The 22,256-nt window shown below is 48.7% G+C and overlaps 1 protein-coding gene and 3 long non-coding RNA genes across 11 annotated transcripts in view; 2 read left to right on the top strand and 2 right to left on the bottom strand.

Annotated features, from left to right (window-relative positions):
• Positions 1 to 532: 532 nt before the first annotated feature.
• LOC118178593 lies at positions 533 to 2,345 on the bottom strand. Its single transcript, XR_004756217.1, has 3 exons — positions 2,197 to 2,345; positions 907 to 979; positions 533 to 777 (listed from the first exon to the last, which is right to left on the bottom strand). It is a non-coding gene; the product is annotated as an uncharacterized LOC118178593 (long non-coding RNA).
• A 2,681-nt stretch (positions 2,346 to 5,026) lies between these two features.
• Positions 5,027 to 22,256, top strand: part of LOC118178590 — a 26,158-nt gene continuing 8,928 nt past the window's right edge. For 2 of the 6 annotated variants that reach the window (XR_004756210.1, XR_004756211.1), the window contains exon 1: positions 5,027 to 6,144. This is a non-coding gene — a long non-coding RNA (uncharacterized LOC118178590). Of the gene's footprint in view, positions 6,145 to 8,422; positions 8,429 to 10,195; positions 10,460 to 12,345; positions 13,977 to 14,218; positions 14,311 to 15,710; positions 15,881 to 22,256 lie in introns of those variants that run through there. The other 4 variants (XR_004756212.1, XR_004756214.1, XR_004756215.1 and 1 more) reach the window with 4 other exon arrangements.
• Positions 19,745 to 22,256, top strand: part of LOC118178592 — a 7,198-nt gene continuing 4,686 nt past the window's right edge. The window contains exon 1 of the long non-coding RNA XR_004756216.1: positions 19,745 to 20,719. This is a non-coding gene — a long non-coding RNA (uncharacterized LOC118178592). The remainder of the gene's footprint in view (positions 20,720 to 22,256) is intronic.
• Positions 21,921 to 22,256, bottom strand: part of CD46 (CD46 molecule) — a 23,448-nt gene continuing 23,112 nt past the window's right edge. For all 3 annotated transcript variants that reach the window (XR_004756205.1, XR_004756207.1, XR_004756206.1), the window contains one exon: positions 21,921 to 22,143. The gene's annotated coding sequence lies outside the window, so the exon portion shown is untranslated. The remainder of the gene's footprint in view (positions 22,144 to 22,256) is intronic.

Here is a 22,256-nt window from a genome sequence, read left to right as displayed (position 1 = left end):
AACCAAAGCCAGATCCTGGTGAAACTCCCAGGCACCGCTAGGAAAATGCCCAAGATCTGGGACAAAATTCCTCTGCAGATTTTCACCCCCTGGGGATGCACATTCCTTTGTCCGAGGCAATTTAGAGGGTGCAGAACTACTATTTCTCCTTAATTTTAGCAGGTACGTGTTTGAAGCCTCAGCAAATGCTGCAGCCCAGCTGATCGGATGCTTGCTGTGTGGTTGCCCACCACAGAGCAGAGCCAGGGCTCAGGCCATTCACTGAAGTTCCTGCATGACTTTGAAACCACAGCAGGAACAGCCTGAGGTATATACATATATACGTATAGCAATGCTGCTATCTGCTGGCTGTGCTTTGCTAAAGCATTTAACACTTTGCTCTAGAATGGGGCTGGTACTTGGGCAATGGTGTGGGCGCCCAGGCAGAAGCAGCACCCAGTCCTGCTCTACTGTGACTGGGGTGCCCTGGGGTGCAGAACATTCCCCCAGAGGTGTCCGTAGCATATGTAATCGTGCAAGAAATGCATACCTGCTACAGGCTTCAAAGCTGATATTCTAGGAGCTGGGAACACCTACAATGAAATTTCTAAAATGAATTTCCCATCGATGCATTTGACATCTGCTTGTTGCAAGCCGTGTTCTGCCGGAGTGGCGTGGGAGGTCTGCAGCAGTCATTGCTCCATCAGCCGCCAGGCCCTGAGAGCTTTGCAGCCCCAGCGCCGTGAAGGCAGAAATGCAGGCAGCTTCCCAAAATGTCCTGGGTCAAACTCCAGGCGCCTGACAGAAAAAAACAAGGAGCCAGCCAAGCAGGAGCTTGGGGGCACTGCTGCGACCGACTGGCCCTGGGCTGCAGCCCCTGGGTGCCCTGCGTTACGCCGCGGTTGAGCTGTGCAGTGTCGTGGGTACCTGCTGTGTGTGGTGAGACAGCAGTTCTGCCTTCACCTTCAGGAGCAGCGTTTGTGTGGAGCTTTTCCATTCCCTAGAAAATAATAATAATAATAAATAAGTATTATTATTATATTTACAACTATTTGTGTTGCAAGCGCCTCACAGGTATTTTAATTCTAAGGCTTTAATCTTAGCCTTCAGATCCATTTAATTTGCCAGTGTTTTGATTTGTAATAGCAGACATAAATGAGATTATCTGTCCCTCGAGATAAACTGTCAAAGATGAATGCTGAAGAGTTGGGCTTTAAAACCACTTTAGCACACTGTTGCTGTGAGCCCCGGCATGGAGCTGCAGATGAGCACAGATCTGCGTAAGGCGTGCATCACCCCCCAGAGCAGGGACGGAGCAGGGCACGGGACAGGGCTTTTTGGAAAAAAAAGTTGAAAGTTTGTCTGTTATTTTTTTAATAGAAAGCTATTTTTCTGGGGAAAAAGGAACGTAATTCTGGCTTCTCACTCTACCGATAGGAAACAAACAGCCTGAAGACAGCTATGCTTCTTTTGTCTTGCATAAAAAGGATGTCCCAAGGGCCTCTACCAGGCAAGTTTATTTTCAGGTTGCACATTTTTTTATTTTATTCCTGTAAATTAAATAACGCTTTACCTAGGCTGCATTATTTATTTGCTATTTCTGGTTCTTTTACTTGTGATTTTTATTTATTCATTTTTTAAATTTTTGTGTTTGCATCTTCCTTCTTTTCTTATCTTCTGCCTGCCCCAGAGGCTCGTTGCTGCTTTGGCAACATGTTAACGTGTTTAGGAATGATAAGACATCTAATTAATAGTTTAATTAACAGTACAAGGTCCTAATAGCTTATTAAAGGAAAATCATTCAGAAAATTTTCTTTTCTTGTGTTGGTACACTATAATTTATGAGCAAATGATAAAATGGTTTTGAATGGTGTTCAGACTTCTAGTAAGGAAAGTGGCACTGGATTCCAGATTTCATGGGGGATTTTGCACCACTAATTCTATTATTTTTTCTTGTTTGAAAACAATTTAACAGATTAACAGAAGCAATTCCAAAGGAACAATGTTGCTCTGGCATGGCTGGCAGGAGCCTGATGATCGGGAGAGAAGAATTAATAAAACTGCCCTCCCTACTGCAGCGTATAAACAAATCCCGGGGGACGTAAACTTGCTCTGGAAGAGGCCAAAGGCTTGGAGCTTGGGCAACGTGGAGCCCACGGCTCTCCCCGGCCCTCACAACCTTCTCCACAAATACATATTAAAAGTGTTTATTTGTACCTGAAAGGCTCCTTGGCTTACCATCTCCAGAGGAGTTTAGGAAAACCTGAAATCCCTGAGGACCTTCCTGCTTTCCCAGCAAGAAGCTCAGCACGAAGCCCGGCTCCGAGGCCCTGGCAGAAGGCAGGAGTGGCAAAGGGAACCAGGCCGCGCCGCCGCAGCTCGGATTCCAGAGGCCGCGGTGTTTTTCCTCTGACCCACACAAAGATTTCTTTCTAAATTTATCTCGCTGTTCATCGGCAGTCCCACTTAGCAGCAGATTACGAGGCCGGGCAGGCCGGGCCAATTCAAACGAGGGCAGGGGAGCCCGAAGAGCGTGCGGCCCAGGCGGCAGCGGGTGCTGCAGGAGGCCGGGTGGGAGCATGGGGCTCGCTGCGTGGGGGCTGTGGCACCCAAACCCTGGGATCCCAGAGCCTGGTTTGTTCCCCCCTCCGGGCTGGCTCTGCTGGGGAATTTCCTCTGGGCTGTGGAAGGAGTTAAGGGACCTCCACACGCTTCCCTGTGAATTGCCAGGTGTGAAGCAGCGCTCGGCTCCAGCTACACATGTTGGTGGGGGGCTGCGCAGCACCCACGCAGCCGAGCATCCCTCGGTCCCCTTGCTCCACACCTGCATGGGACAGACCCGAGATGCTTTGCCACAGCCCAGGGGACCACCAAGATTGCTGTTCTGTGCCAGCAGACCCCAGTGCTGAGCATGCAGCATGGTGTAACCCGTCCTGCCGTGAATGCGTGGGTGCCAACGCTGGCCGCACGCTTTGCAGGCAGAACTGCAGCCCTACACGGGGAGTTTGCTCCGTGTTTGGAATCACAGAGGGAAATTATGCAGTTACAAGGATGGCATAATTGAGAGAATGCTTGACTAGCGCAATTTTCTTATGTGCCTGTCAGCAAATCACTTAATCTGTGCTGTGCCAAGTTTCCCATCCGTTAAATGGGGAATGATTATCCCCCTGCTTCCTAGGAGGGAGCGCGAATAATACCCACTAATGACTGTGGAGGTACTGGAAGGTGGCCACGGAGACGCGCAGTGACACACGGAGTAGCTGCAGAACTGGAGAGAGCGAGCAGCATTTCAAAACCAACCTTCAGAAACGGATTCCTCCTCCTGCTGCTTTTTTTTTTTTTTTTTTTTTTTTTTTAATGTATTTATTGAAGAAGATCCCAGAATAGGTTTGCCTCTCCCGCTCCGGATTTTTAAAGCTTTCTCAGGCATTCCTGGGCCAGGACACCCCGGGTCCTATGTGCAAGAATAGGAAAAGGCGGCCGAGAAGAAGCACCCCCGGCAGCAAGGAGCTCTGCCTCCGCCCGTCCGACGGCCCCCCCGGCCCCCCCATCGGCCGGGCCCGGGGGGGGGGGGCCGGGGGCGGCCCGTGGGCGGGAGGCGGGGGGGGACACGACGAGGAACGGGGCTGCGGGGGGAGCGGCTGCGGCACGGCACATCCCAGGAGCATCCGGGCGTGCACGTCCCACGCACAGCCAGTCCCATCCCATCCCCTGCACGTCCCATCCAATAACAACAATAATAATAGATAAGAATAATATATAATAAGAGATGTGCATAATATATACAAGAGTAATAGACATGCATAAGAATAATATATATATATAAGAATAATAATAAAAAAGCTAATTATCTTGCATTTAATATAATAACAATAATATATAAAAATGATAGATATACATAATATATATAAGAATAATAGATTTGCATAAGAATAATAAATATATATAATAATAATAATAAAAGCTAAATCTGTTGCATTTAAACATGTGGATCCGCACAGATAAAGTCTCAGATAACTGCTCAGGCTCACTCCTTCCTAGCAGATAAGTGGGAACGTCCATCTGGGGCTAAATGGGAGCAGGAGGTGGGCTTTAAGGGGTCTCTCACTTATTTCTGTTTTTACAGAAGGCCACGGAGGTTGAAAGTGGCTGCTCTGCAGCTTCATGCTTTCTCTGCTTTTCTATTTAGGGATAATTGTTCCATAAAGCATTGTAAGTTCTAGGCAATGGGTTGTTATGTTCTTGTTCTTTTTTTTTTTTTTTCCTCTCTCAAAACGTATGATGTCGTTTCTGTTTGTAGACTGTTTTAATAGCGAGGTGGCAGAGACAAACTTTACTCAATAAAGTTGCCTTTCCCTTGGGCAGCTTTAGCCCAGATAAACAGGCTTTAAAGTCCCGGTTTAGCCTCGGACTAGGACTGTTTACCATTCATCATTGTTAGTTAATTGCTGTTTGGTTAAATATTTAGTTTGGATTAAGTTCTTTTGTGCTTTTTCTTACAAAATAATAAATAAAGGTGTGCTTAGTAACATGATAAAGGGCTTTCTAGAAGGCTTTTTAAAGATACTCTGCAATAGAAAAGCTTCATAAAGTTATTTTCCATATTTGTCTTACTTGTAGTTTGCAGTGGTATCATTTGCAATTAGCCAAGTGAAAGCAGTAGGGATATTTGACTCCTGCCTACCTTTTCTTCTAAAGTTATGCCAAGCTGCATTTCCCACATTATTGCATTTTTTTTCTAGAGTGTTTCTAGAGTCTTCATTACCAGCTTCATTCCTTATTCAGAAAAGAAAAAAATATATATATACAGCTTGCATCACTGTTTAAATCCACAAAATCGATCTTGTGGTCTGCAAATTGACCTGCTCAATAGAAGAGGACAGTGCACCAGGACAGTTTTGAGAAAGGTGCTGGGAATGAACTGCACTTAGCACCCTTAGCGGTAGCACGCCTGCTTTTCCAGCCCACTCACCCCAGTGGAGGTTTTAATGAGCAGCAAGGATGAGGATCAGTTTTAGGGTTAATTCTCAAGGCAGCCCTTTGTTTGCAGGTACCCAGAAGACCTGGATCCCTGCCCTGAAGAGGCGGATGGCAGCAGAAACCGGCTGGATTTTTGTTGGACATGGCTCCGGAGCAGATCCCTGCCTGCGCAGAGCCCGGCTGGCGTTGGAGCTCATGGGGTTGCTGCATGAGACCACACAGCGCAGGCTGAGCAAGTGGATAAGGTGTGGATGGATATAAATGGGTCAGGGGGCCCAGGAGAGACAGAAATGAGCAGAAATCCCCCACTTCAGAGGCTGCTTCTGCAGGAGAGTCGGTGCCCGGTGGAAAGGTCTGAGCTTCGCAGTGCCTTTTTTGGTACAATGCTGCCAACGCCCGTGTTCTGCTGCAGTGACCCAATCGTTATATAAACAAGGGTTTAATTTTGGAACTTTAATATTTAAGAGGCTTAAGTTTCTTTTGCTCAGACTTATTTTCATACACTGCCCATCTGACAAAACACTTCTTACCTACATTATCAGTTGCTAACAAAGTGTCCTGCAGCTGTGTTCACGGTCCTTTTGAGCAATAATTTTACTCGAGATAATTCCTTGCCTTAGTATCACTGTCAGACTGGAGCAGGGCTTAGAGGACTGCATGGCCCTGGCTAGCCCTTCTGAGTTTTCAGACTACCTCCTTTGAAAAACAAAAGGCAAGTAACACAGAAGGGTGTGCTGATGCTAAGAGCAGCAAAAGCTGACACGGATGGTTGCCTATAAAAATATTACCCTTACAAACCAGCGCCCTTTGGAATATAACCATGGGACCTCTACTAGAAACAACTTGTATAACTCATATGCACCATCTCCTGCAAGGACAGAGACTGGAGCACCGTTGATCCCCTCCTGCTGTCTTCTGCAGATAGGTAGTTTGCTTTTTTCTGCGGTCAGTAAACATTCAGTTTAGGGATGGTAACACAAATGTCTCCCTGGTGGGACAGAAGCTCAGCTTATCACGTGCTGTCAGAGACGAAGATGTAGTTTCTCATCTGCTGTCCTGCTGCAGGTGTTCTACCAGCTCTCCAGCCTTGACTGTTCTGTTCTAAAGCCTGCAAAGAAACTAGAGGAACAGGAAACAATTTAAAAGTGCTTTGAAGGAAGGAGTTACCGTGGAAATGGAAGCCAGGTATTTTTTTCACATTCTATTAGAAGGCAGTAGGTCTTTCTCAAACAAACTTGTATGCCCTTGATAACATGAATTCTGTCCCTCTTTCTTTGCAATGGTTCAAAGTTGTAAGGCATCTGCATGTTGGTTTTAGGGGTCTCCATCAATGCCTTAATCTCCAGTCATTGAACAACTAAATGTGCAGCACTGAAGCTCACTGACACACTAACCCTGGGCTACTCAAAGTAGCTCCCTTCAAATACCAGTTATCTAAGCGTGATAGATTTCCCCACCTCGTGGTCTCTGTGAAATGGGTTTACAGAAGGAAGCGTTTGTTCTTTGTTCTGTAGGAATTGCACTAGTTTTCTGGGAAATAAGTATCTGCCTTTAAAGCAGGACTTTACATTTCTATTACAGTCCTATACTTTCTTACCTGGGTCCACTTTCATGTGGTGGCCTTTCCACAGCATACCAGTTGTACAACACTGATGGAAAGAAAGTACAACTTGCACCCTTTAAAAAAGTTTTAATGGTGCTGGCTACGCTGGACTGCGAAATGAGTAAGACCTGGGTCTGGATGCAACACAAAGCTGCTCTCTGGAGTGTTTATCCAGCGTTCTGCAGTTTCATGGTGCCCTGTGACCGTGGACTGTCACGCTGCCTGCTCAGTACAGTTCGTCACATAAACGGAATGATGCAAAGGCAAGCGTTAGCCCTGCCCTGCTGGGGCTGCACGAATCCATCATGCCAAGAGCCTGCCTTTCACCTGCCTGGCAGGGAGTGCCTCGGGAAGTCAGCAGGCACAGTGCTTATCTACCTATCTACCATGATTCCCACATCCTGCATCAGCTGTCCCTGAATTTCCAGTGTAACAGCTCGGCTGCCACTTGGAAGCCTTCAGTTAGGCGTGCATTTTTTAATCTATCACTCTGAGACTTTCTACAAATTCTGAAGTCAATCAGTTCATTTTTTCCCCAGCCCACTGCCTATCGTGAGATCCTTCCTTTACTGCTCCCTGTTTTACTGTGGATGAGCCTCACTGGTTTTGTATCATCTCCAGATGCTGCCAGCTTGTTTTCCACACCCTGAACGCTCAAGTGACTTTCAGCATCCTAGCTGTGTGTTAACGCACACTCCAGCACCCAGCATTTCAGTTTTCCCCTGTGCCCAGGGTCCGGTCCAGGCAGCAGATTGTCCTCCAGAGGCAGCTGCAGGCCACAGTCAGCTCTCATCTTGGACGACCTCATTTTAACCTCCCCGTTTCAAGGCAGCAGTGGCATTATATAACCTGGATTTCAGCGGGTTTGGTAGCGAGGCTGTGCAGAAACAAATGCGCACTTACAGGAGTCGGGGTGAAATGGGCGCCTTCTGCTGCTGCCCTTGCCCATGTCCCTCCCCACAGCTGCTGGAGGAAGTCTCCAGCTCCCGGCTCCAGCACGGCAGCCGCAGGTCTCCAGGCTGACATTGCAGAAAGCATTTGCTGCATCTTGGGGAAGGCAGTGCTAAGGAGGGAGGCTCTTAACAGCTGAAAAGCAAACCCTTCGGGAGCACAGGGCTCCCACAGGTAGCCCTGTTGAAAGAGCGTGTGTCTGAGGGAAGGCTGAGACTTAGGTCTCGCTCGTTTTTGGCTCATTGTTGTGCACCTCTGATGGCCTTATTTTCACCTGTCATAACCAAACTGTTTCCCTATATTCCCTTCAGCATCTCCCTCTTCTCACCCAAGGCTTATTATTGATGGAAACAGGATATGCTAAATGCCAGAAGACAGTTTCCTGCACAAGCTTCCATTTCACAGACTCCTTGACTTCTTATAAATACCCTGGACCTTTTACCCTGCTGTAGATTTACCTCTTTGAAAGCTAAATGTGGGCAGTAAAGCAAGACGGTGTTTTCAAAAGGAGAAAAGCTCTGTTACTAGGCTGTTGTCATTTGGGGACTGTAGGAAAATGATCAAAACAGAGCAGCAAGGTTAATGCAGATGCTGTTGTTAGTCACAGCTTCCCACACTGCCCCAAAGCATGCAGAATTTCCTTGTGTCCTTGCACTGGGAGGCAGAATTACCACCATATGCCGACATGCCACTCCTGTGTGCCTCATCCAGCATACTGTTTCATTGCTTGCTTTGGCTGCCAGTCCTTTGGAGTTAATAGCCTGGACTGGGTGCCCACCGCATCTCCTGGGCAGCTCTGCTTGTGTGTAGGTGATGCTCAATAGCTCATTTACACCAGCCTTTGCTTTTCTGTGCAGTTCTTTGTCTCAGAGTTGAAACCAACCCTTCTGGTACTGTTGTGCAACAGAGAAATGAGTATGGAAACTATGTTTATATGTTTACAAAAGAATATAGGTGTGTTTTCTGTCCTCCCTCTTGAGAAAGGTGAAATACTCAATTTAAAACAAATTGGAATTCGAGTCTTGGTGCCTCAGTGCAACCAGGACAGTTGCAGTGTGAGACTGTCAGCTCAGCAGTCCCTGACTGCTTAGAAATGACTTTTCTTCTAATATTACTACCGAGTTAGAATCCTCTCAATAATAATTTTAGAATCCATTTTCTTTTCATTATTTAAGACGTGTATGTGTCTTATCTTGGTTTTAAAGACTTTACAAGGAAAACTTTTTAGGTCTCTCTCTGGTTTTGACTTTGCTTTTTACCTTCCCAGTGCTGATGATTATGTGTACAATGCAGCAGGCTTGCACACGTCCTTCTTTTCCCCCTTGGTGCTATCAAGCCATATTGTAAAATCTTATAAAACCCTTCCAATGATTTAGGTCTCAGGAAATCTGGAGGCCTTTTCCTCTTTTGAGCAACACCATTTGTTAGGATCAAGCCGATGCGCAGCACCTCCAGAGCAGTGGCATTATGAAATCCCTCGGGACAGCCTAAATGATGGAGGCATCTGGGCTCTCCCTGGCTGGGTGAGACGGCTTCGTGTAGGCAGGGGGTCAGGACAGGCAACTTTCTTTCCGGTGAACCAAATGCTGTTGCTTGAAAAATATTTTATGAGAATGGGCAGCAAGGGATCTGATGCTGTTTTATAACGTGCTCAATGGGAGGTTGCTTCCAGGTATTACTTAATTTGTTCTTTTTACATGCTCCATGGCAAAACCAGACGAGCCGTACTGGCCATGAGTTTCCTCTCTTCTGGAGCTGTTGCCGGGGCTGGCGTGTGTGTTTGTGTCCCATCCCCTCTGACACACCTTGCTCTCGTTGCCAAGTAACTAATCATATTGCTGAGAGCCAGTATTGTGCCTGAACCGCTCTGGCATTCCTACTCTTCCTCTTCCTTCTCCCCACCTCCCACTCTGCCTTCGCTGGGATTGTGTTGAAATGGCAAAGGCAACCTCCTGTTCTGCGCGGCTTCAGGCACCTCGGAGCCGCCGGTGAACCAAGCGTGCCCAGCAGTGGGCTTTGAGATGTGGTTGCGACAAACAGGGCTAATGCACACCTCTGCGAGATAATTCGGGTTACCATGGTTACGTGTGGAACACAGGGCTGTGGGTGAACCCAGGCCAGCGGCACATGAAGCGCACCTCACGCCGTGGTGAGCCCTCGCCTCATGGCACACTGAGGTGACAGAGGCCGAGCGGCGGCCATCTTCTGGCCTGCAGCCTGTGGCAACTCCCCCAGGCTTCCCGGCCCATATCGGCCTGTATTGAGGAGCTGGGCCAGGGCCAAGTGACCCCCTGTGGGCTCCCAAGTGACCCCCAGGTGGCTCCCTGGCCTCCATGTGCACTGTGTGGACCCAAGCAGGAAGGTCCGTGCTGCAGGTCTGAGGTCTGTGAGTTGAGAGCCAGGGCCCAAGTCTGCTGGAAATGTTCAAAACCACAGCCTGCAGAGCAGAGGGGAATGTTTGCTATTGCTGTGGGAACACAGAAAGCTCACCTCTTCCTGCAAAATAGAGTTCCTTCAGCTGAACTCTGAAGCCCTTGTAAGCTATCAGCCCATAGGCATCTGCCGGTCCTCAGCACTGTAGCAAGCTTCGGCAACCTAGGACAGAAAGCCCAGGACCAATACAGCATCTAGAAATGGCTTTTGTAATGCAGAAAGACAGTGGTTTTTGAATACTGATATGAGGCTGTGTGCTGGAGGCAAAGCAGATGGCTTCAGCTGGGCTCGGGAGAGCTTGAGGTGATGCTGTGCAGAAAATGGTCCCCACCTTTCCTGGAGGGACGGAGCCAACACAACCCACGGGATCTGCCGGACCTGCAAGTGATGCAACGCTTCTGGCAGCCCCGAGCATACCCGGAACATAATCATCTCAACGACTTGGTGAAAACCTTCTGGTCTGAGAAAAACCTGTCAAACAAAGGGGCAAATGAAGCCTGGAGTGAGTTACAGCTAAAAAAAAAATAATAAAAAAAATAAAGTTCCTACACCAAGCAGAGCTTTTACTGACAGAAGGTTTTGGAAAGTCCATTAAAGCACTTCGGGACTCTGCTATTTATCTTTCACAGTAACCTGTTCAGAGAATGCGGCAGTGGATGGCAGCACAAAAGCCTCACAAGGCGAGTTTCTGCCAGGCTGGTTTCGGTGTGTTAAAGTGCACCGAGCTATTGCTGACTTCCAAAGAGAGAAACTGCACAGCACAGGTATAAATGAAAAGGAGGTAAAGGCCTGCTAGAAATACTACTCTTGTATTTTTGAAGTATTAAATGCCTCCTTTTCCTGGCCTGGTTGTAAGGAACACAAAGTGACAGTGTGGGAAAAAAAATTAAAAGCTGTGGCCTGGGTCCAGTGCAGCCAACAGGCAAATAAATTGTGTTCACACTATTAATGTCTTAATAATATGGTTGATCTTTGGTGTGCTGTTCAAAATACTTGTTTAAAAAAGTCTTAAAAGTTCATATACTTGTTACAATACATTCTTAATGCTTTATTTTTGGGGGGAGAAATAGCATTAGCGACTGGCTCAGAGGCTTAAACCCAGTCCTTGCTGTCCCGTCGGTGCTGGCACTGCCAGCGGGCTGAGCGCTCATCCTCGGCCGTGCTTTCCCCTTTAAAGCAGTAAAATGATACAGTCCTGTACGGGCTAGAAGGGGCTGGCTTGTTTTTTGTTTTTTAAAAAAAGAAAAATAGTTGGCAGGAACATGAGCAAAGCTGAAAGTGTTTTCATCTGTTTTGTTTTGTAATGTTTAATGTTGTTTTTGTTTTTTTTTCTACTTTATGAATTATCCAAAGCACTCAGAGCAAAGGTATCCCATTCTAGAAAGGGAAAAAAAATCTACATTCAGACTGATATGACTAATCAGAATTGGTCAAATAAGAATAATGAAAATGTAGTGAAAAACACAGCATCTATTTTTTCTTAGGAAGAAAAAAATAGAAAACTCAACTTCTAATCAAAATTGGTTTGCAAAATAGTTCCGGGCTGGGAAAAATAACCAGCTCTTGCATAAAAATATTTTTTGTGATTTATTTTTATTTTGTTAATGGTAATTTGGATTTTAGAACATAATTGTGGTCTCCAAATGAATCTTGTTGTATAAGTGCAAAGTACCCATCCTAACTTTTAACCTGTTGTGCACCCTTATTTTAAGAAAGGCTGCAGAAGAGAACTGACCAAAAAGACAGTTTAGAAGCAGATTTTAAAATGTGTTGGTAGTTTGGAGAGAAAACAGATGGGAAATGAGTCTCTTCTTTCTGCCTCTTTTTAACAAGTATTTTTAAGAGATAATACCTTATAATTACTTATTTTTAGAAGCTGTGAGAAGCCTCAGCCAGGACCCAGGGGCCAGAGTGGCTCAGTGCTGTACAAGCAAAGACAGTTTATCACCAGCCAAAATAATTTACAATTCCAGTTTCAAGGACAAGACAACAGGAAGCTACAAAACTCAGGCAGGACTTGCCAGCACCAGAACCAGCATGAAAGGCAAAAACCCCCTGGTTAGTGATGGTGAGGGTTTATTCAGCCGAGCTGAATGAAACCACTCTGAATATCATAATTTCATTCCAGGCAGGGGCTGGCAGTGAGAGGAGCCCTCGTGTCCATGGGTCACTAAGGCACCACCAGGCTGCTTTTCACTCGAGCTGCCTTTCTGCATGGGTATCCTGCAAAGCACGGGCAGGAGGCGGAGGTCTCACCTCAGGTGAGGGACAGTGATGCTGAGAAAGCTGCCTACAGATGTCCTTAATCAAAGGTTTTCCCCTCTTTTTTTTTTTTTTTTTCCCAATCAGAAATTATTGCTTTGTCATGAAGGTTGGTGAAACTTTTAATGGGAGATCAGGGTGTAGCTTGAGTTGGGAGGAGGCAGCAGGACTGACAGCCCTGGGCTGCAGAACAGCCAAAAACTGCTACAAGGGCAGCCGGGATATCGCAGACCCAAGGCACGTGGCCATCTTGTGTGGAAATCAAACCAGAGACATGCAGATGAATTTCTGTCAGCCCAGGTGAGCGGCCCTAAGCCCAGCCGTACAGCCCTTCTGGAGTGGCTCTTTCCCATTTAATGAAAAATGTGAAAAAGCAACCCTGAATCCCAGATCTTCAGTGGGGAGATGAATGCCAAAAATGCAAAATGGAATTTCTCAAAAGCTGTTACGAAAAATAATATTTACCCATACTCAAAACGAGGGAGGTTTTCCCAGACAGACGCCTGCCTCCTTCCCCACCAGAATTTCTCTACGCCCCGGTGCCGCCCGCCTGGCCGACCTCGGCGTGGTGCTGACAGCGCTCAGATCCCGCCCGCTTTGATGGCTGCGTCCTAAAATTTGTTGGGACTTGCTTTATTTTTCTATGGCATTCAAACAAGCTCAGTTAGGTGCTTTAAATGGAATCCTTGGTGTTTCCCCTGTAGCTGTGGGAGCTTTGTTTCTCAGGTATGTAAATCCTAGATATTGAGGAAATGTTTGATGAAGTTTTCCCTTGTTTTAGGGGTCCAGAAGGGCTTTCAGTTGCTGGCTGTTTGTCACCACCGTGGCGATCTGTGCAGACCCAAATGCATTCCTCCTGCTCACCTAGTGATTACTGCATTAAGTCCTGGTTTCTGATAAAACTACGTAATTATAACTGAAGCAATACATTTTCTGGCTAAATATTTATATTGGTAATTAACAGACATCTTCAGGGTGGGAAAATAGTTGTTCTCCATATTTTCATTGTCTTCATGTGAGAAATGAACTACTGTTGTTTGGAAAGCAGAGTCCTAAATATGTGTATTTTTGTCTAAATATTTTGTAATTCTGCTTATGAGGTAGTAGTTCCTCTCTATATATGACTGCTGTCATAAATAAACAAGCAGGGATTTACGGACATTCCTCTGGAGTCCTATGGGATGCAGTGGCACCAGGGACCCTCCTCAAGGCTTTAACCACGCCGTGCAACCCGTTCCAGGAGCGTAATCCTCCGGGGGCTGCGGGCAGCACAAGAAGCCTGCAAGCAGGCTGTGATTTTTTTACATTTCCAACCCAAAACCCACACGTTACCTGACCCTTTTTTCCAACGGTTTGCTTTGGCTGTTTCTCCTGCTTTTGCCAAGTGCAGAGAGCGGATTTCGAGGGCAGGAGGCTGAGGCCAGACAGTGTCAGCCTGTCCCGAGCCGGGGCAGCCCGAGGTGGGTGAGGAGGGGGCTGCCACGGCCACCCGGCACCCGGCTGGAGCACGGCACGACCCGGCACTGTGCGACCCCGGCCCCTTGCCTGCCACAGCGGGCTCTGACCCCCCGTCCATTCACAGCCTTGTGTCCCCATGTGAAACGGGAAACCTTGAAAAAGTAGAAGTGTGGCTGTAATTAGGATTAATCTATTTTTAGCAAGCTGTCTGGTGCCCTGTCCGTGCTCCAGCTGCGATGTTTCATTCTGCCCAGCTTGACTTTCTGCAGTTGCACCCAGGACTGATATAAAAGATTTCTTTTAAATTTGAGGGTTTTTGTGTGTGTGTGTGTGTGTTTTTGTTGTTGTTGTTTTTGCTGTTTTTTGTTGTTGTTTTGTCTTGGTTTTGGGTTTGGTTGGGTATGGTGTTTTTTATAAAATAGATTTTTATTATTATTTTTTTAATTCCATGTACAGAGGCTGGGAAAACCCAGCACTAAAGCAACACAAAGATTGCTGCATAAAAACAGTTGTACAACTTTTACTATCATTATTATTCATTTTACTATGTAGTTTGGAAACCTAGTCATAGATCAGGAATGTGTTGTACCCAGAGCTGCACAAACAGCACGAAAGGAAAATCGCCTCTTACAAACTATATTGAGTAAAAACGTGTAGTGGTATTGCCACGATTTGTCCTGAGCAGCACCGGGACACGATGTTAAAGGCATGTGTGAGCGGCCAGCCCAGCACCTGGTCATTTACCAGTCCTGTATTTAAATATCTGTCGTTCATGTGTTTAACCATTTATAATGTATTTGTAAAGGAAACTTTAAGTGAGATTAGCAGTTGGGAAAACACAACGAAACACAGCTGGATCGAGATCACTCGATTCCTCCGCCCCGCCACCCCTTCCCCGGTAATGTTTGGCTTTTGCAAATATTCGCGAACCACCGAGAGACGGAGCCTGGGCACGGGCTGTGACCCGGGGGGGGCAAGCGGCCGGGCTGCCCCTTGGTGGGCTCGTGCAGGGCGCCGTGATCCGCTGGGGCAGGAGCGGCCCCTGTGAGCAGGAGGATGCCCTGGATGCCCTCCTTGGTCAGAAACGCCGCTCTCCCCCCAGCAAACCCAGCGTTCAGCCCAGGGGCATGCTCTGCTCCGCGTGTACGGGCGGGGGGTAATTTCCTCTCCCCCCCGCCTGTCCCCACACCTTGTATTTTGGTGACTCACACAGCTTCAAAGTGCTGAGCGTGGAGAATGGCTATTTCTGGGCTTCCACCGCAATCCCTGCTACCTCCAACTGTGCTGTCAGTGCACCTCAGCCATGCACAGCACCCCCGCGGGCTCTATTCTTAGCAGCTAATAGCTGAAATAATTACTTTTGTCTCAGCGCTGCTGGCTCCTTCGCTTTGGAACTGAGCACAACCTGCAGCTCGGGGAGCCTGCCCGCTCGCCCCTGCCCCGAGCTCGGCAGCCTCCCTTCCCCTCCAAGGCAGCGAGCAGAGCAGAGCTGGCGTTAGGGTGCCAAATTCCTTGAACCCAGCTTCAGCATGGGGCACAGGCTCTGCTTGGAAGCAGCTTGTATGCTAACGCAGTGCCACCCTTATGAAAAGGAGCTCGGTTCTTCCAGCTGGGATTTTCTTAGACTTCGTAGGGAAAACGCCAGCACTCCAGCTTTTCAGAGGGACGGCCAGGTTTTTCACCTGCAGGTTTCCATTTCAGTGCCTGCTTTTTGTGTGGGCTGGATTGCTACAGAGCATGCAAGTATTTTATGCAAATCTGACTACTCAACACCAGTACATCCCTGACGGTTGTTGGGAACTAATCCACACCTCTAGTTCTTGGTCTCGGTGCCAGCTATGCCAGCTCGTTCCCTTGGGCTGCCCCCAGGGGACAGAGCACCCTCCCCACCAGCTGAACAGCCCCCGCAGCAGGGGGAGAGCAGAGGGAACTTGTGAGCAGCCAGCTGTGCGCACCTACGTAGGTCAGAACCAAGTTTAAAACTGTTCCAGAAAGGGGTTTTATTGTCATTTTTATGCCTGCCCATTCTTCCTCCTGCCGGCAGGGACCACAGCGAGAATATCAGCACGCGCACGTGCTGGGCTGGCAAAGACGTGTGTTAGGTGAGGGTGTTCGAGCCAGTCAAAGCCAGGAATTACTGAAACTACCGCGGAAGCCATTTCTCCGACATTACTGATGAAACTTGTCTGGATAACAACAAACCTTTCAGGAAAAACACACACTGAACATAAATGTTTGATGTGACTCAGTAACTTTTCTATTATTGTCGCAGCAGAACAAAACGCGCTGTGCATGTATAGAATATTCCCTCGCGAACCGTGGTGGCTGTGTTAGCAGACGTCCTTGCTTTGGAGCTGCAAGCCAACAGCTTCCCGAAACCCTGCAAGTCTCGGGGCTCACTGGGACAGCGCTGCAGGACCGCGGCTTGTCTGTCGGTGTCTGTGATCGTGTGAGAATAGTAGGAAGGCTTCAAAAATGTGTTTCTGCTTTTCTTTGAAAAATGAAAGAAGTACCTCCTCTAAATTATTGTTTCCTACCGATTTCCTCCAAAAGCCACACTGTTCCGGCAGCTCCTCTTTCAGATGGCGATTAAGTCTCGCTAATTGACTGGGGGCCTTCTGGGCAATAAGGACTATAATTAAGCAAGAGGCACAGCTTGAGTAAAATCTGGGAGCAAGGAACTCCCAAATTTCTGTATCAGCTTTCACCCTGATTCCACGTACAATCTGGGTCAATTTATTAAACCTTTACTTAATTCAGCCTTCCCATATGAAAATTGTATTGATTTTAAAGAAGCAAACATTAAAAACTTGCCAGTTTCCCTGGGCTAACAACTAACATTCCTTCTTTATTTGCAGTTAACCTAGAGGATTGTTTTACTACAGCTAAAAATTAGAAGTTTTGTCATTGTTGCTGATGATTTTAAGGCTGATTAAAAGAATTTTCAAAATGAATCACCCTCTGGTTGGTGAAGGTTAGGGGAAGCAGTCCCAGCAGATGAGCTATTGTGGTATTGTTTACGTGGGTATTTCTTGAATCAAGCTGGCTGGGAATTCTGTGCTGAAACAGACTTCTGTTTGAAAACTTCGTCTTGCTGAGGGTTTAGCATTTTGAGAGGAAGCAGCAGCTTTGACAAATTTCACAGAAGTAGCCAGGATCCCATGTAAGCATGTGAAAAACATACCAGTTTGCTTTCAGCACATGTGGTTGGTAAACCAAAGACCTTTGTGCTAAGCGTTACTACTCAGTAAATCTGGCATTTACCTGTCCACATTTGCCTGATTCTTTGCATCAGCAGCCTATAACCAGCTGCTCCCCAGGCTGACATGCCGAGATGTCATTTCCATGGAGATCGGGGTCGGGGCGTTATACGGATTTACGGCTGCGCAGACTTGCAAAGTCTTGGGCAGGAATTCGTTTGGCATTGCCGAGGCCTTTGGCTTATTTGATCTCAGCCTTTTAGTTAAACAGGAACATGCCCTGATTTTAACAATCGCAGTTTCCTGTAGTCGGGAGGAAGGTGTGGCTGATGGCATTTAAACTGGAGCCGGAGCCAAGACTTCACCAGCAGGAAGCCGAAAGGGCTGTGTAGTGCCACTAGGGCTTCATTCGTCATTAAAAACACCAAGGACCTTCTTCTGTGGACAGCCAGCGCTATTTTATCACCCACAATACCACAAGGCGTTCATGACGTTCATGGGTGTTAGATTTTCGTAACTCCAGGCTTGGTATGTTATCCCTGTTAAGGTCATTGTAGCATGACTGCCGAAAATAACACGGTAGGTGCCAGAGAACCGAGGATGCAATTTTACATACTGTTTGGCATCCAAGCAACGGCAAGCCTGCACTTCTCTGTTCGCTGATGAATTGCTTCCTGACCCTTTCATGCTGCTGAGGTCCCCACTTTAAAGTGGACACTGACACAACCGTGTGCATGCTGAGACTCTTCTCCCCTACCTCCTATCTCCCCCCATGGACTATTTCCATCTGCCACACTTGCTTGCTAGCCTGGGACTTTGCTTATTGCAGTCAGTTCTTACCAACCAAAGTTCTGCCTCCAGCTTGGGGAGGGGGAAAAAAGAAAGGAAATAGGAAAAAAAGAAAAAAGAAAAAAAGAAAAAAGAAAAAAAAAAAGGCAGTAACAAAACACGCACACAGGCTCCACTTAAACCAGGAGTGTTGATTTCTACCATGGAATCATAGTTTGTATTTCATCCCTTTGCTTGCTTCAGCTCAGAGACAATGCCAAATACTAACCAAAGGTTAACAAATTCAGCTACGTGAGAAGATGACTTTATTTTTTCTGGGCCTCACTATTCAGTTCCGACTGATGAAGCTTTCCATTATGTTCTGTTTTTTCTGTTACGTACCTGAGTGCTTCCCAGGGCAGCGTGGCTTTGATTCTTCTTGGGAGCTTAAGTGCTGCCATAAAGTAAATACTTGTGATCAGGTAAAGACAGAAATGTTCCATGGCTGCTAATTCCCAAGCAAAAGTAAACCATAAAATAAACACTGCCTTTTCCCTGAAAACAACCAAAAATACACTGTTTTAAATAAATCAAAGCTCCGTTTTACTTTCTTAATATACCACGGGACTGACGCAGTCGCTGTGCGCTGAAGGCACCAGTCGAGTGCCCCACTTCCAAGGCTCCTCGTCTTTCATCTTGCTGCCAGTGCAGCTCACGACCACCTTGAGCGCTTTTCTGGGCCCCGCAGGTGCAGCTGGGTGGCCGCTGTCCTGTCTGCACAGCGCCGGCACAGCCCCGCTCTGGTGTGAAGCAGCACCAGGATGGGGCACACGGGGAATGTGGAAAATCCGCTCCGAGCTTCTGAGCTTCTGAGATAAGTTACCGAGGGGTAACTGAAACCAACCGGCTGCGTAATATCACCCAAAGCCTGGCCTACTTTAGAGCATCAGTGCCGAGTGACTCATTTAAGTAGCCGTAGCACTCTTACAATTTTACCTTCGTTAACTGAAATAGTTAATGCTTGCAGCTTTGGCTACAGAACATGTATGTGAGGCCTGAAGTCCCATGTGCCTGATTGCATAAGAAACCCTGTCTTGTGGCATTTAGCGATCAAGCACTACTTCTCCTGGTCACATGGAGGTCTGATTTCCTCTTGCATCAGACAGAACAAACCGTTTACGTTTCGTATATTGGTGTCTGACTGCTCAATGCACAAGGGTCAGCCTCTTCACCCCCACTAAGAGCCGGCGCTGCTCTCCCACCTCCCTAGCTCGTACGATTTTCTTTTCTTTTTGGTAGAATCGTATCTGAGAAACCGGGAGCTTGCAGTTCTCCTCATTTGTGTCTGTGTGTAACAGGTGTCATTTTCAGTGTAGTACAGACAAATCCCGAAATAGCTCAGGCTCTTCAGACGCTGTGAAGAGAAAAAATAGTGGTTACTTCAGCTTTGGTTGTAGTGAAAAACCCAAAGCTCCCAGCCAGCTCCAGAGTCCAGAACTAAAATGGCAGATGCGTCTGTGGAGTAGTGATCTCTCTCCTGCTTCTGTGTCTCTCAGATGGACTGCTGGCTCTCTCGCTCTGTTGTACATGCAGGCTGACGCATGAACTCCCTCGTACAGTGCCGGCTTTCCATTAGCTGCGCTTTGATTCCCAGATGCTCCATCTACCACTGATCCTCCTCCACATTTTCCGGTTCCGAGGCTCCAGGACCACAGAGCACTGCTTCCTCTGCCTAGTGCTGAAGTTGCCCGCGCTGGGTTGATGCGAGGGACTGCGCTGCGGGGCACGGGCAGGCGGAGGGGGCTCGGCGACACCGTTTGCGTGCCTGGCTGTGCCTGCTGCGCTGAAATATGGAGCTGCTCGTGAACTTTCTGTGGCAGAGATGATTGGATTCTGGCGACTCCCGGAACGCAGCTATTAGTTCCCCTGCCTACACCCAGCGTTTTGAATCTGTGTGTGTGATAACACTTATTAATACCATTCAGATTAAGAGGAGCCTATACCTTTCTAGCGCTTTCAGTACCTTATCTTACACAATGCATCTGCCCAGCGGCTGAACCACATTCTGATCAATGTCTTGTGGCCAGCAGAGCAGGGGCATGTGGATCCCACAGCAGTTTCATGCTTTTAGGTCCAGAAAAGCGTGTGCTGGTGTGAGCGGCTCCTTTTAAGTCACGTTGTGCTACCAGGTAACTGCCGGCCGAGTACCTGCAGGACGTGGGCCTAGATCCCTTTATTTTAGGAAGTCAGGCAGTGGTTCCTGTCACCGAAACAGTTAATTGAAAAGCACTAACTCTCCACTGGAACGTGTGTGTGTGTGTGTGTGTTTTTGTTTTTTAGAGCCAAGAAGATTTGCTTTAGTTTTTTTAAAGCAGAAACCACCACAAAGTTGGCTGTGGTTTCAGCTGCGCTTGTTCGAGATTTGTATTGCTGGCTACCAATCCTAAAAGAGTTAACCTAGCGAGCGTGACTCAGAAACAGAGAAGGAGATGCGAGGCTGAGAGGCTCGGATGGCAGCACAGAAGCAGAGGTGAGGAACATAATAATTACCAAAAAAAGGTGCAGAGTCCAGGAGCGACGCTCCCCTCGGTGTGCCTGGCCCTGGCACTGCTGGCACGGGCTCCCTGGAAGGCTGCAGTTCCGCTGTTATAACACAGGGAGCAGGCTGGAGAATTTAGAGCTGCGTCACAGAGCTCAGCGAGAGAGCGAGAGAGCAAGCTCCGTCGATAGGTCTACCAGCAACAGCCCTGCTGCAGCAAGAGGGGAGAGAGGCAGCCAGAGAGGGAGAAAGGGCTCAAGAAAGAGAAGTAAGACCAACACCAGGGACTGGGCTCCTGTCACCATCCGGAGTCATTTAGAAAGCATATTTGGGCTCGGTTGGCGTAGGAGGCTTCGCCCGTTGACGATGCTGGAGACCCGGCGCGCTTAATCCCACGGGGAGGGAGAGTGGGCAGACACCGAAAGGGTTAACGGAAAGGAAATTTCTGGAACCTTCTATTCTGCGGCGCTACACAGCAAGCGGAGGGCTGAAGACTGCGCAGATGGTGCACGGGCAGAGCTCTTCGGTCCGGTTCGTCTTTCCCACGTACGTACCCTTTGATCAGGATGGGGCTTGAGCTGCATCTACGTTTTGTGATTGTTTGCAGGGTGTCCCCTTCCCCCCTCGTCCCTAAGTTCGGCTCCCAAAGTGCCTTTATTATTATTTTGGCTGGGTACGACTGCTCTGCTCTGCGTCACAGCCGTTTTCTCAATGGAACGACGGCACAGGTTGTACTAACGCCACTCTTGCCGGCATTGCTGTAATGCAGAGGAGGGAAGTAGTCGTGGGGGAGAGATGACAACTTTGCAAAGACTGCTGCTTTCGTGTGCTGTTCGGGCTTTTTATTCCCTCCCGTCTCCCCGAGGGCTGGCGTGCCGGCGAGGATTTGGCGGAGGGGTTAACAGCCGCCCTGCGTTTCAGAGCTCGGAGCTCTGTCACTGCGTAGCTCGCCGAGCGGGGAGCGGTGACGCAGTGAGCATTGCAGGGCACGCCGGGCGGCTTTGCAAAGCACCGGGGGGACAGGTACGCGCTGCCTTCCAGACGCTTCCACGCCAGCTGAAAGGGGTTAAGGATGAGTCGAGACGGGAAGCCAGCGTTTAGGGATTAAATGTCATCATTTTGGCGTTGGGGAGTTGTTTACCTTGCTCTCGCCGTGTCTCCGTGCTGGCAGCCGTCCAGCTCCCATGTGATAGTCTTCCCTGTACTGCTGCATCATTAACCGGGGGCCGGGGCCGGCTCCCCATTGGCCGGGGGAGGGCTCTCGGCCCCAAGGCGCCGCGCGATTGGCGGAGGAGGCGCTGGCAGGTGAAAAGCCCTCGCGGATTGGCCGGGGGCCGGGTGTCAAATCTGAACGGTGGCTGCGCTCGCTGCGAGCGCTGCTGCCGGCCGCGGCTGCGGGTAGGGTAAGGGCAGGGGTCTGGGGATGGCTGCGGGCACGGCTGCGGGTGTCAGCGGGGGTGTGGGCGCGGCACGGCTGCGGGTACAGGCGCGGGCATGGGTGCGGGCATGGGTGTGGGTATAGGTGCAGGTATAGATGCAGGTATGGGTGCGGGTATGGGTAAGTGCGGGTATGGGTATGGGTAGAGGTGCGGGTATGGGGCCGGGCACGGGGCCCTACCCGCCCACGCGACCCGCGTCACCCGGTGCCGGTGCGGTTTCACTTTGCTGCGCGGCTGTGGCGATGACGTGTCAGAGCTGCCAAGCTCGGCCAGGGGAACTTGCTCGGCTTTGAGGTTTTTTTTTCTCCTCTCCTTTCTCTCCTGCTTTCTCTCTTCTGTCGGTGGTAGCTGAGTGTTGGTCGCGCTGTGAGTCGCTCGGGGCAGGGACCGAATCTGGCAATCGCGTGGCAGGATTAATGAAGCGGAAAAGGCTCCGGCCCGAACGCCGTCGTGCCGCCCGGGTGTGAGCTTGTTGGTGTGGGCGAGGCGAGGGAGCGCTGCCGGCAGCCCCAAGCCAGGGCTCCGCAAGGTCTGCAAAAGGAACCAGAGCGTTAGGAGGCAAGAAGGCAGGCATAAAGGAGGACTGGGACAGGCTGGGGAAGGAGGGATGGGAGACCGCGGACAGACAGCGGCTCCGGAAAGGA

The sequence above is a fragment of the Oxyura jamaicensis genome, chromosome 26, assembly GCF_011077185.1.
Source record: "Oxyura jamaicensis isolate SHBP4307 breed ruddy duck chromosome 26, BPBGC_Ojam_1.0, whole genome shotgun sequence".
Lineage (NCBI taxonomy): Eukaryota > Metazoa > Chordata > Aves > Anseriformes > Anatidae > Oxyura > Oxyura jamaicensis.
Note: the sequence above shows the minus strand (reverse complement) of the source record. Positions and strands in the feature narration are given on the sequence as shown.